General features: G+C 42.7%; 1 protein-coding gene across 2 annotated transcripts in view; it reads right to left on the reverse strand.

Annotated features, from left to right (window-relative positions):
* Positions 1–14,195, reverse strand: part of FSTL4 (follistatin-like 4) — a 196,492-nt gene that overhangs the window by 77,939 nt on the left and 104,358 nt on the right. The window lies entirely within an intron of this gene.

Here is a 14,195-nt window from a genome sequence, read left to right on the forward strand (position 1 = left end):
AATAAAAAGCAGCCTACTGAAAGCTTTTCATCCCTCCAAGAAAAGAACAGTCTAAAAGAAAAATGAGTGCTCTAAACAATTCTAAGCAGTCAATTTGTTAAGCAACCATGCAAGTTACTTCTGCTTGGAGCAACAGAGCAATACCAACAAGAGCTGCAAACTGCCACGTGAGCTGCATCAGGATTAATTATTTCATACCACAATGTCTGGAAGTAAGGAGAGCAAAAGAATGAAAGGGAGTATTATCTGGTTTCAGCCAGAAAGGAAGCCGTTAAGGCTATCAGCTTCTGTAAGTGAACAGACAGCTTAAAGGCAGATCACTCAAGCTGCTTCCTACCTTGCCATACGCTGATTTAGCCTCCTTGCATCCAAATGCTCAATGATGAGCAAAGCAAAGATGAATGGTCTGAAACACAGTTGTGGTGAGAACTGTTTAGACCGGGCTGGGTGAATTGCTTGAACCTTAACGTTTGAAAATGAGTAACTAGCATGTCCTACCAGGGAAAGTAAAACATGGTTCATAACAAAGTCATTCTGCTGTTAATGATATTCCAAACTAATAGAGTAAGAAGGTAACTTACTGAACAACAAACATCAGAGCATCTGCTTATGAAGGAGCATCTTCACCAGCACTGAAAATGAAGCAGCTTTGTTTTATCCAGCACCAGCCCAAGGTGTGTTGCTGTGGTATCTAAGATGACCAGAGCTCCCAAGGATGCTCTCTGCCTGCGGGAGGTTTAGCAGGACCTTCTCTTCAGTGTGTTCCCTCCAGTCTCTCCAGGCAGTGAGCTTATTCTCCAGCGTTTTAATCAGTTGGGAGAAAAAGATAATTTTTGTTTCCTTTTCAGCAGTTTTTTAGTAAGATTTGGCATATTTAAAACTTTTGCCTCTATCAAATGTGACTGAAACTAGTAGACAGACCCAGCAAATTTGGGGAAGCAAGTGGAAAGGGGAGATGAAGCAAACAGATCCCTGCCAAATGCATGAAAATGATCAATATTTGAATATGGCCATCAAATCCCAGACTGAACCTTTCCAGGCAGCCCAGCAACTTCGAGATGAGTGTTCTTCCCTTCCCTGCCCTCTGCAGGAAAGCTTCCTTGGAAAACGATTTGCTGTTTCTAACCAGGTACTGGGATGGAGGAAGACCCATTGTCTGCACTGCTTTGACCATGAAAAGAGGTGAAAGACATGAAGTGTATAGAAAAGTGCACACCTGCTCTGCTGCCCTGTGACACAAAGCAGCACAGGGGATGCCTGAATCCCACTTAATGGAGACACTGATTACTTGCAATTTTAGGTGTCAAACTCACTTGAAACACAAGCCTCATCTAAGTAGCTACACCAGAGAGGACATCAGTCCCTTTGCTGCATGTTGTAAAAGAGAAAACTGAAAAAGTGTTCACAAAAAGACGAGACCAACACATTTCTTCTGTACTGTAATAACAGATTCCCAGGCATAATTTGCAGGCAGTTTTAGAAATCATAGCTTAATAATAGAAAGGAACCACAAGAAAGCTACCCATGGAGGTCTTGCTATTTCCAGCCATTCCTCAAACTCATTTTGTTGTGTTTGCTCTACAAACTCAGACTCTAACCAATTTCTTCAGATGATGGGTAAAATCCAAGGAAATTTTGTATCATTTTGATTTAACTAAACCCCTGTGATCTGACGAGATTGTGGTGTTGACATTGTAACACTCTTCAAGCATACAAAATCAGGAGTACTTTTTCTAATACATGGGTGACTCTCCTTTGCCTTGCAGAGGACGTGAGCTCTGCCAGGAAACATCACTCTACAGCTAGAGCTCATGCAAGTTAATACCCTGATGAGAAAGACCCCGTTCTTTGGCAGGGGCACTTCTAACGCCTGTCTCCAGCCAGCACTGGACACACTACCAGAGTGATGGACATTTCCCATCATGTGAAATTTGGGTGTAGTTCTTGATTTAGTGCATTTACTGAAGCATTATCACAGCAGGGGGATGTTGTCCATCCTCCGGAGCAGACACCTCCCATCAGCATCCCCTTCTAGAAACCAGCAGAGCTTGAAACACCTAGTTCACTGTTACTTCCACATCTCCACCTGCTTTAACACAAGGAACTAATGCTGATGTGGACATGTCTAAGAAGTTTGCGGCACAGGAATGAGTAAAGTTGCAACTTTACATGTCTAGTACCAATGTGTGTGTTTGTGCTCTGGAGAGGACAGGGACATTGGAGAATGCCCATGGCTGGAGGAGGAGAAGGACGTGAGAAATCCTGCAACAGAAATGGTTAATAAGGGTTTAAATGGTGAAGAAATAAATGGTTAGTTTCTAACTTTGGTAAGAAAGTGATCTGTGAGATGAGACATAAATTACCCTTGAATTTTCCACATTTTCAGTGTTTGAATTGAAGAGATGCTGCAGCTCCTGACAGCTGAGAGCCAACCGCTACTGACACAGGATCATTTCTAAGCATTATAAAAAGTCTTCGATACATCCTTAGACACTGACAGTCAAGTTTGTCAAGAGTTATGGAAGGAGGAGGCTTAGAAATCCCTTAATTTGCCAAAATGAGAATTGTTCATGTTCCCCTCATGCCTTCATTTGGAATCCTTTCCCTTGATTTCCACCAGAGCAGAAAGAGGCAGGTATGAAGCAAACCTGAGCTAATCGGGAGGAGAAAACCAGACAAATGAAGTGGTGAAGGGAGGCCGGGGCTGCCTGTGGAAGCAGCCACCTTCCATCGAGCTGCAAACCAGCGGCAGAGCTGCGTATGCAATGCAACAGCTTCCCTGGTCCTTCTTATTCTACTTTATTAGCCTGCTGACGGCAGGGAGGGGTAAAATCCCCCCAACCAGCAGTTTCTGTTACTCCTCGTGCTGTTTTCCCTCCAGGGCTGTTACTGTTTTATTTATTTATCTATAAGGCAGGCTACCGCGATGAGAGATGTGCTGGTGATTTTATGGGCAGAAGTGGATGGGAAGGAGGTTTCTCAGCACCTGAGGCTGCAAATATTTATAGATAGGTGTGTTGTGACACACGAGCAATTCCACTTAAAGTAAATGAGCTTCTTAAAAATGATTAAAGTTACAGGCACGTGTGAAGGGAATTAGATAGCCAGAGGTCAGCTTAAACCTGCAATAGGTAAAGACCAGAGTAGGCAGAACTTGCATTTCATGCACAAATCTGATACAACGGATAGTAGATTCACAAGAAATAACACACTGTAAAGCAGGCCCCTGCTGGGTTTGCTGGAGACGAGCACTGGGCACATCAGCTGGGGGCAGCCCCATGTTACCTGGGTCTCACCCAGGCTCCTGACAGCAAAACCATCCAGACAACTAATCACGTAATGCTCCAGCAAAGCAAAATCATCTTGCTTAGTCTGGCTGATTATAGAGTAATTCTTCACAAGATAACTGTAAGAGAAACCACTTCTGCTACCTCGATACAGTTATTACAACACCTCTATCACTTACTTGCCCATTTGCAGAGCCCAATCCCAGTCATCTCCACTGCATCAGAGCAAATCTGTTAGTTCAAGTAACTTGAAATGGTTTTCGTCCAGCAACTTTGGGAGTTAGACTTTGAAATTAGCTGGGCCTCTCAATCCAGCTCCTGTGGGGCATCGTCCACAAAAACTAATAACAAAAACAACAGCAATAATAACTATGGGAAAGTAAACACCCCCACAAGTAGTATAACGGCATCATCAGGTATTTCAACCTCTTCTATGAGCAACTTGTATCTAATCCTCAGAGTAAATTACCCAGCGCACTGACAAGAGGCATGTAATGAAATTGCTTTGCCACTGGCCCTGTTGGTTTCTTCAAAGTTACTTTTATTATAGGAAATCAGTGGATCAATTAACACTTGGTGAAGCACTTTCTGTTTGTGGGCAGAAGAACGCCTGCAAAGCCTGATGGAAGATCCACAACTTGGAGAGTTACCGCATGGGAGGATTAAGGTGATGGCTCAGTACGATGTGATACCAAGTCCCTTGGCTTTGCTTTACCCTTCCCTCTTACTTTCTCCTTAAAGGAAATTACACCTGCCACGTCTTCCCTTGCCTAATGTTTAACAAAAGGAAAGCTGATCAATGAGAGCTCCGAGCTGCTGGTCTTCTCCCAGGAGCCAGAAGAATGAAGCTAACCTGCCACTCTCTCGTTGTTGTTGTTGTTTTTGGACACATGATGCCTATTGCAGGCAAAAATCTTTTATTCCCCAGCGTCCTCTGTTAAAGAGCTCTTACAGAAAAGGGATCCAACAGTTCATTACCTCTATCTGCTCAACACCCTTTTGACATAATTGTATTAGTGCCTCATTGCTGGGCTTGAAAAGTGGAATCTGAAAAGCAGCTTTTTGCCATCGGTTTCTTTATTCGCTGAAGCCCTGTTTACACACCAGAATACCAACCATGTTATTTGCAGTTCTTATAATTTGTTTAATGCATTATGTTCAAGAGGCCACATGTGCTAATGCATCAAAGGAGTAAGCGGGTTACTCTCACTCTATTTAAGAAAGGAGAAAAGTATTTTCCGAGCCAAGTCCACTTGCCATCAATGCACTTGCTTGCATCAAATTCAAGTCAGCGAGGGTGCAGGGTAAGGGAAATGTGGAAGGAGAGAGCAGGAGGGGACACCAGTGATGCTTGCTTGGATGGCAGCCACCAAGTTTGTTCTTTTATGTCCTAAACATCCCTTCTCCTTCACAGGAGCCCAATAACATCGGAGGGATGTGCTGCTCTCCAGAGGAGAGCATTAGCAGCCCCTCCAGCATGCACAGGTCTCTATCTCTGCTGTGTCAGTGTGTTCCTCCACTGCCAGAAAACTCCTGTCTGGCAAAGAAACGCATTTCCAGTCCCCTTGAAAGCTATTTGACTTGGTAGGTGTCCACATAGCACTGCAAGATGAATGCATGCTATGTCCATTACAGACTGCTTTCATCTTCCATTCAGCAATAGTCATTGGATGTCAATGTATTAATTACAATCCACTGTGTCTGTTCATCACATTACACTGAAGTATTCAATAAACACCCATTAACATATTGGAGTCTTTCCACAAATGTATCTTGCCTGACTTGGAGTCAATGTGTTCATAAAAATACATCTTAAAACAAAATAGGGAGGATAATAGCAATTCTGTAGCAGATTTTGACTCATATACATCTCATATTTTAGCACGATGGGTTAGTAAATTGTATTAAAAGCCAACCAGCTCTAATAGCTCTGCCAGAAGATGCATTACACCTCACAGCAGACTCCAAACCACCCTACTTAGGAAAGATACGTGTATTTTTCATGGTTGATGTTACACTGAATATACACTAATGGTGAAAAACCCCAAAAATAATTAGTGTTAAAATAAGTCTTGACGTGCCCCCTAAAACAGTCAGAACACACGTCCATTTTATACCTTCTTAAGCCTGAAAATCACCATAAGGGCTCATCTCAGAGGGTGAAGATTATTTCAGTGGCTACCACAGTGTTAAAGGAATTAAAGACAGACAGTGCAGACTTTTATCCTGTTTACTGCAGAAGAATCTGGCACAGAGCTCCTAGTTGCTACTGCAGTCCCCTGAAGAGAAAAGTCTGAAGATAACAGCCTCTGCTATCAATAATGACCAAATGCAACCAGATCTTATCACTACTTCTGAAACAATTTTGCCTCCAGGTCCTACAGGAATATAAACCCTATCTAGTGATGCTTGCAGATCAGCTATAGATGTCAGGACTGCCATGGTTTTTGGGTTTTTTTTAGGGCTGAAAAGGAAGTTTTGTTTCCATCTGGTTTGTTCTGTTCATGAATCTGCATTGCCCTGCTTCAGGAAGCAGGACAGGAAGGTCCATGCCTCCCACCCCAGCCAAGATGTCCTCAACAGGCAACCACAGGCTTTTGCTGCAGGACCAGCACGATAAAGAAAAACACATTAGCATTCCTAAGACTAATAAAGAAATGAGATTCTTGTCCTGCCAATCAGGCTCTGCTGGAGGATTCATTTTTAACTTCATTGCTGTAAACTGCAGAAAACTGTAACTTTACATATGGACTTCTATAGAATCATAGAGCGGTTTGTGTTGGAAGGGAACTTCTTAAAGCTCCTCCAGCTCCAACCCCTGCCCCGGGCAGGGACACCTTCCACTAGAGCAGGTTGCTCCAAGCCCCTGTGTCCAACCTGGCCTTGAACACTGCCAGGGATGGGGCAGCCACAGCTTCTCTGGGCACCCTGTGCCAGCGCCTCAGCACCCTCCCAGGGAAGAGCTTCTGCCCAAGAGCTCATCTCAGTCTCCCCTCTGGCAGCTTAAAGCCATTCCCCTTGGCCTGTCCCTACATCCCTTGTCCAAAGCCCCTCTCCAGGTTTCTTGTGAGCCCCTTTAGGCACTGGAGCTGCTCTAAGGTCTCTCCTTAAGGAGCCTTCTCTTCTCCAGGCTGACCCAGACCAGCTCTCTCAGCCCATCTCTCTCACTTTTCACCCTGCTCCTTTTATGGTGCTTTGCTTTAAAATTACTGTCATTCCCACTCCCTTTCTGTCTCCTCTCCAGCAGTTTCGGGGCTGGGATGCACAGTGCTGCCAACTGATGCCAGGTTTCAGCTGGTCACAGAGCAGGACACCGCTCTAAGTGTTTCAGTGACCGGGAGCATACCTGTGACCTCTTTTAACACATTATTCAGGTTCCCACGAGGAACAGAATGACAAATGATGCTTACACTCAGCATATTTCTTTTTCTCTTTTTGTTACATCATGGTCACAAATTACTTCTCTAAGCAGCAAGTTTCTAATAATACTGCTGGGGTGTCAGTACCTGGACTGGGGTGGAAGTTCTAGGATCGAAATGTGGCTTAAAGCACGAGTTCAGTGGGACTTGTACTTGCTGGTTTGCAGAAAGAGTAATAACAATTCTGCAGCTGTGTTTTATATACTGCAGAGGGGAAAGCTATTGGCAGAAGCAGTGCTTTGGACGCATGGCAGGCCTGAGCTCCCAGTTATTCATTCCTATTGATGGCTCTTGATATTCTTTCTGAACTTTTGAACATCAAGAAACTTGAGAACGAGCTTTTTATGATGGTGCTAAACACAGACATTGGCAACAGCTGAGTTTCTCTTCAAACCCTGATGCCACTGAAGCATCTCTGAAGCTTTTTACTTTTCTCTACAGGCTAGCACTGTTTTTTATTCTTTTTGAAAGTATTAAAGCAGAACCAACCCTTGAGTTCAGCTTATTCAATTTCCTACCGCTATATTTTTCCGTTTCTATCCGGGCACCCTGGATTTGTCAAGGAGATTTTCTCCTGTGAAGAACATGAAATAAAAACATCTCAGCTGTGGCTCTACATAAATCGTATCATTGCATTGGGGATATGTTCTGTACTTGGTAATTTTCTGATGGCTGCTCTGGCATTTTGATTAAAAAATTAGCACTGCAGCTCTGTAGTGCTATACAGTACCAATAAAGTACATGCTCAATGAACTAAGAACTGGCTGATGGACAGATCTCAAAGCACTTCTCAGAGGGGACCACTCAAACGGGGTTAGTCATCCAAAGCCCAAAGCTGTTCAACATCTCCATCGAGGTCTGGAACAAACACAGAAATCCCAGCTGACACTGCAGACACTGGAGAGGGATGAAGTGGAAAGCAGGACTGATGTGCTGAGTAACCTGCATTTGCTTCATAAATCCCTCAGAAAGTCAGACTTTGACTGAAAAATCTAAGGAAATGACAACAGGAATTTTGGGTCTGACTTTCAGAACTGGCCTCTGGTTTTGCACTAGTGGAACAAAGCCATAGGAGAGCCTGCAATGCTTCATCCCCAGCTCATTGAAAATGCAAATTATACTTTTTAGATACCTGCCTACGTGATCTGAAGGTGTGAAGGGGTTTGGAACTGGATGATCTTTAAGATCCCTTCCGACCCAAACCATTTTGTGATTCTACGCATGTAGGACTGCCAGCCAATTTATGACCTCACCAATACTTGTATTTGCTCTTTACTGATGTAATTTTGTGTCTGCAAGCAACCAAAACTACTATTATTTGTGCATGTGAAATTGCTTCAGTGAACATTGCTGGTACGGATCACATCATTTTTGGAGAAATGGTATTTGCCCGGGTTTATGCGCCAGTGAGTCACTCCTAAGTACTTATAAATATTTAAATATCCTACCCCTGCAAGAGGACGTGGAGACATTTCCTATGGTCTCTACTACATCACCGCCGAAACACGACTCTACATCACAAATTCTCATGTTCCAACCCCAACTTAACAAATCGATGCACCCTGAAAAGCGTTTTAAACCCACCAGGATGTTGAATTCTAGCGAGTTTTCTTTGCAATTTGTAGACAACAGATTTCCAATAACAACTTGTAATTAGTTCATTTTCTCTTTTTCAGTCGTTACACATTAAGCCCATTGACATTTTGCAGATGGTATCTTTGGAAATGAGAGAGATTTGAAAAAGATATTAGAGTTTGGCAATTCACACTTGAGCGCGTTGGTTCTGGTGTGCAACTAATACATCAGAAAGAAACAGCACCAGTGTCAGATGCTCTCCCTGCCTTCTCATGAAAAAGAATTGGACGTTAATTCCTGACCAAAAAGCTCAAAATCACAGTTTTAACCATGTCTTCATTTGCCATTAATTCTGCCAAAACTCTATTTCAGGAGACTCTTAATTCAAACCATAGTGCCAAAATATACATACGAAGCAGAGCACAAAACAGCAGCAAACCCTGGTTAGCTGAATTAGTGTCTAGTCTCAACATGGAAACGTTCCCCTTTTTGGCCTAAGGCAAAACCACATCCCTCCTTCCGCTGGTAAGCACACAGCCACATGCAACATACTCCTTTCTCTGTTGGAGCACTCTTCGTTTTTCCCCTGGAACCACATTTTAGCTTCTGAAGCATTTTTCCTTAGATTAAATTTGTCTTTCTCACTACAAATTAATTCTGGGTTTTTTTCCTCTGAGAAAATACCTTTTACCACATTCAAAAAGCAGCAAAACAATTCAGGTTACAAACCAAAACCTGGCTCTGGCAGCTGTTTTGGGGAACTATGAACAACACAGGGCTCTTTGCTAGAGCCCACTGATATATTTTAGACTTCAAACTCAGAATTGAAGAGTTTCACAATGAGAAGAGCTTTAAAAGGGAAAGAAAAAGAAATCACCCTTTGTGCAGAATGAGTTTCTTTGAGAGCATGGAAGGGAAGGAAAAGGAGAAAGAAATAAAGGAAAAACAAAGCAATAAAGTTTTCCACATTCAAAAATTAACTGCCCACTAAAATGAACCCGTGAGTAAGGATATCCCCAGTTGAGGCATCCCACCAGGCAAAAATTACATTTCCAGGTGCAGCAGGATGATTCCTAGTGCTCAAGGCAGGCATCTTACACTCTCTTTATGCACAAGGTAAGAGTTAGGTCCTTCTGCAGCCGTTCTAAACAGTAAAAAATATATTGAGAGCTGACCAAAGGCACCTCCAACCTCTAGTGTGTGCCTGGAGCTCAGCCCTGTGCTGCAGTATGAGCACCACCATGCACACTGCATTCTGTATCTCCACTTTGCTGAGCTGCTGTGTTTACCTGCAACACACCAGTGCTGGCTCAGCCCAAATAAACCCTAAAAACCCAGTGCAAGGATCACAGCTCAGCCGCAGAAACAGTGGTTACTAAATGCATTTGCAGTGACTTGGATGCTTGTTGGTTTTCCCCATCATCCCTGCAGCAGAAATCAAGCTAAATAGTTTTCTAGTATTTTTTTTAGCTTGATTTTTAACTTTTAGGGGTGGGGTTTTTTGGCCATAAGATTGCACTATTAATCATTCCAGTAAATGCCCACAAGTTGCATTTATCCTCAGTAACATGACTGCACATCATTCCTCCAGGTGAGCAGAGCCAACTGAAGGAAACCTCATTTCTTTCCCCGAGCAGTTCATATCACCTCTAACACTGCCTCAAAGCGAAAGTGGAGGCTGGTGCTCCCCATGTTTGAAGTTTAGGTATCACACAGCTCACCGAAGCAAATCAATGTTGGTAAGCTAATGAATTATTTCCACGTTTGTACCAGTATCTGCAGCAACATGAAAGAAAAATCAGAGAGCAGGGAGATTACAGCTGAGGAAGCAGAGCACAGTACACAAATTGTCAATATTTTAGGACTATGATTTGATCCTGTAGATAAGTGTTGCTGCAACATTGCTCAAGAGAACACCTCCAGCAAAAAATTCTATCTCACAATAGAGTTGTCCAATATAATTAACTGGGCTTGACCAATCTAGCTGGAAGGTAGCAGTAACAAATACCCAACCCTCTGTGCCACCAAGGAGAACAGCTTTGGAAAGATGTAAATGTTTCATCTGAACATGGAATTCACACATGCAATTTCTGCTGGAACAGCTGGCTCACTAGATATACACGAAGAACATACAGTATGGACGTATTTTTCCCAATACAGGTATTCATTTGCATTATCACTTTCCTTAAGCTGTGATGCCTATCAAGAATAGATATACTGCTGAAAGCTTCCTTCTTCACCCAACAGCTCCCTCTCCCACTTGACCCAATAGCCCCTTTTTAGGTTTCATTCCCTCTTCCTCCAGGTAGAGCTCCTCTTTTCCCCCGCAAGCATCAATCTCCACGCTTCTGGAACAATTACAAAGCTCTGCCCTAAAGTAGTTTCCAGCAAATCAGAAATATGCACACCTCAAAAATAAATCTCTTTTATACTCCACACTTCTAAGGAGCCTCTGGGGGATGGCTGGAGGGGTCAGGGATGGATGGCTCACTCCTCTGCATTGCCTGGTGGGGAAGACAGCCAGCAGAGAGTTTAGGATGAATGCAGTAAATCTGGAGCCAGCCAACACCATTCACTGCTGAAATACGCTCCTTCCAAACAATGTATGTGTTCTTTAAACAATAACATATCCATAGATGATGACACATCTCTCATCTTAGAGAAACAGCAATTTTCTGCCTACATGCAACATATATGCGTGGGTAATAACAACCGGACTGAAAAATGACAATTCAGTGTTTTCCTTTCAAACTACCTTTGTGTTTTGGGTTGGGTTTTTTTGACCAGATAGGACATCAAGGATCTCAAAATGTCACTGCAGAGCCACTAGAATCCATGTGATAGAGCAGCCTTGATGGGCCACTCTGGGAAGCACAGGGCATGCAAAGCAATCTCAGAAAGCCACGATGGTATTGGGATGGGGAGATTATCTCGGGGTATAACTTCAACCTGACCTAGTGAAATGAATAATGGAATGGGTTGGGTTGGAAAGAACCTTAGAGCTCATCCAGTTCCAACCCCCTGCCATGGGCCGGGACACCTTCCACTAGAGCAGGTTGCTCAAAAACGTAATGAAATGCAAAGTGAAGCTGTGAGGCAGGGATGTTGCTTAGGAGAATACTGTAATTGGCAATGAGCTAGAATTTAAGGGGATTTTATTGCAGGGTTAATAACTTACTAGCTAAACAACGTTGACAAGATAAAGCCATTTTGATGGAACGCATGTTTCCCCTCCCTTTGATATATTTGTATTACAAATTGACCTGTCCACATTGCTGATAATATAGATTTAGAAGAATACACTGATTTTTTTCCTTTGGCTAGGCTGTCACATCTGCCAACCTGCTACTTCCCCATTATGGAAGACAACAGGAAAGCCCAAAGGGGCATGTCTAATTCTAATGACCTCCAGTCAGATACGGTTCCAGGAGTTATATCCAAAAATCACTCATCTGAGCATATTTAAAGTATGACTCAGCTGGGTATGTGCTTGCCAATTCACCAGACTATCTTCATGCTGATTAATTAGATGCATGCTCTGCTTTAGCTCTTAGGACAACTAAGCCTTTCATTTATTACTCTGATATTGAATCTTTGTGACAATATAAAGACAACAGACAAATATACTTGCGAGTACTCTATTTTTAGAATGTGAAAATCTTGAGATCATCATTAAATAATTAAAATTGTTTAATTATGGTCCTGAGCCTGCTTATCTAATAACATTTATTAATGAGAAATTAAAGACACCTACAAGTTGTTCTTGCCAGAGCTGCCGGAAGAGCATTTCATCCATCTCATACATTACTTACGTCTGATTAAGGCAATTTGAACAGTGATACTTGGTTCTGTGTTAATAGACATTTCTAGGCATCCTCATATGCACAAGCAACTCCTAGAAGTTGTATTCTGGGGTTTGGAAACAAAAGAACTTTCGGGAATTCACAAGAAAGATGAGAGGGTTAGTGGGTGTCCTGCTATTTCTGTCCATGATGCAAAACTGTGCATTAAGATGTCTATGCAAATGGTTAGCATGAGTAGAAATTAGTACTAATAATAGCACCTATTGCATGTACTGCTTGTAAGGGTGAAACCAAGTTTCAGAAAAGGTAAAAGGTTGGGTTTATCTCATCCAGGCACTTTTCACTCATTTACAGCTGATCAACAGGAATGGGGATCAAAATGCCCTTTGAATTCTGTGGGTCTTGGAGAGAAACGACAGGTCAAGAGAAAGCAAGAGGCAGATGGAGTGACAGAAAGACCATTTTGTAGCCCTGTAAGTTACAGGGAGGCCAGGAGACTCTTTAAAACAAAATTCAACTTCTAAAGCAGCACAGAATGACAGATTGGGAAGCTCTTCACATTACAAGGTCATCCTCAAACCTCTCCAACACTGCGGCACTCTACCAGAACACAGCGCACCCAAACAGATGTGGCGGCGGTTTTGAGAGAATAAATTAGATCGAGACTTTCTGATGTCACCGAATGCTGGTCATTATGTTCCTCAGCTTGCTGAGCAGCCAGCCCTGCAGCCTGCTGCCAGCATGCAGAAATGAGCAGCTTGGGTGGATGTCAAGCAACAAAAGGATCACCTGAATAGACCAAAAATATGAAAGATGCGCAGAATGTTGTACCTTTTAAGTGCTCCTACAAGCCTAATTTTAGATTACAGCAAAGCAGAAGCTTCATAAGCACTCAAAGTGCATGCTTAAGACAAGTGTTTGAAGTATTTTTGAGGGGTTTTTTTCCTACATAATGCAATAAAGATAAAATTACACCCATCTGAAGTTCCTCAAAATTTCAGAAGTTCCAAGCAAGGAACTTTGTTTTTAAATTAAAAGCTGATATGCCATTAACTACCATTGATAAAAGCAAAGATTCTGGGGAAATTGAAAATGGAGGCGAGTCTGATTTTCACCTTCAGATGAAGAACAATTGTCTTCATACCCAAAATCCTTTGGATAGACACTCATTGTTACGCCTTGGGTTTTGTTACAGTCTTTTTGCAGGTTATCGATTACTATCTCTGTTCACTGGCTAATATTTTGTACTTGTCTTCTTTTCATTGCCTACTTAAAATTCACTCAACCAAAAACTCATACAAATGACTCCTGGAATTCAGCTTCGTGTTGCTGTGACTTTGAGAACCCATTGATCCAAATATGCTCCAAATAACTGCGTGTCAAGCCTTTATAGCAGGGTTAATTCACTTTATGGCCTTCTTAATGCATGAGGTTTTATGTTTTACTGTATATCTGCTGTTTTGAGAGTGCTGTATTGAATTAAATGCATATACGGTTCAAACAGGTCCAAGGTGACAACTGGGGCTAATTTTAAAGCACTTTAAACAGCCTTCCAGTACCTAAAGGGGCCAACAAGAAATCTGGAGAGGGGCTTTGGACAAAGGCCTGTAGGGACAGGACAAGGGGAATGGCTTTAACCTGCCAGAGGGGAGACTGAGATGAGCTCTTGGGCAGAAGCTCTTCCCTGGGAGGGTGCTGAGGCGCTGGCACAGGGTGCCCAGAGAAGCTGTGGCTGCCCCATCCCTGGCAGTGTTCAAGGCCAGGTTGGACACAGGGGCTTGGAGCAACCTGCTCTAAGTGGAAGGTGTCCCTGCCTGTGGTTCAAACTGGACGAGCTTTAAAAAGGTCCCTTCCAACACAAACCAGGCTGGGATTCATAAGTATTATCCAGATTTGTGTTTTTTTAATGAAAAGACAGAAGTGAAGAAAATAGAATCCACTCTCTTTCGAAAAGAGGTTATTTAGCAAAAATAGAGGTTCTTCATTAGCATCACAGCTTGCCAAAGAACAACAATGAGGTATGCACTGGTGCAGGGCACATGGTGACTTTCATTCACACCAAGCTTTTCAGTGCCCTGGTTTAGAAATTAAAATCAAGAGCTATTGGAATT

This window comes from Nestor notabilis, unplaced genomic scaffold (genome assembly GCF_000696875.1).
Source record: "Nestor notabilis isolate BGI_N333 unplaced genomic scaffold, ASM69687v1 scaffold467, whole genome shotgun sequence".
Taxonomy (NCBI): domain Eukaryota; kingdom Metazoa; phylum Chordata; class Aves; order Psittaciformes; family Psittacidae; genus Nestor; species Nestor notabilis.